We start from the raw sequence: 491 nt of genomic DNA, 5'->3' as shown, positions 1-491 counted from the left end.
TCTGTGGTCTGGGTCCTGGATGCCATTGATGAAATGAAGATTAAGGTACCAACCTCTAAGACAGTAACGGCAAACCTTTTGATCTTGGCGTGTCAGCATTTTGAAAAAGCCTAACTTAACTCTGGTGCCATGTCACATATAGAAATTTTTGATATTTGCAACCATAGTAAAAAAAAAAGGTTTATACTTTTGATATTTATTTTATATATTTAAATGCAATTTAACAAAGAAAAGTCAACCAAAAAAATGAGTTCGCATATCAGAGGTGTCATAGGTTCGCCATCACTGCCCTAGATCTAGGTCAGAAACCTAGAAGGCCCTTCTTCTCCCACTGCCCCCCCCTCCCCGATCTAGGCATCTCCAAGCTCTGTAGTTCAGATTCCATCTCTCTAAAGGCCCCCCAACCTCTTCCTGCCTCACCCCCCGCCACACACACACACACACACACACACACCCACACACATACACACACAAACACACACACACGATCT

General features: G+C 43.0%; 1 protein-coding gene across 2 annotated transcripts in view; it reads left to right on the top strand.

Moving 5' to 3' along the window:
• Positions 1 to 491, top strand: part of AZIN2 (antizyme inhibitor 2) — a 24,601-nt gene that overhangs the window by 2,599 nt on the left and 21,511 nt on the right. The gene's annotated exons all lie outside the window — the stretch shown is intronic.

Source organism: Myotis davidii, unplaced genomic scaffold, assembly GCF_000327345.1.
Source record: "Myotis davidii unplaced genomic scaffold, ASM32734v1 scaffold88, whole genome shotgun sequence".
Classification (NCBI taxonomy): domain Eukaryota; kingdom Metazoa; phylum Chordata; class Mammalia; order Chiroptera; family Vespertilionidae; genus Myotis; species Myotis davidii.
Note: the sequence above shows the minus strand (reverse complement) of the source record. Positions and strands in the feature narration are given on the sequence as shown.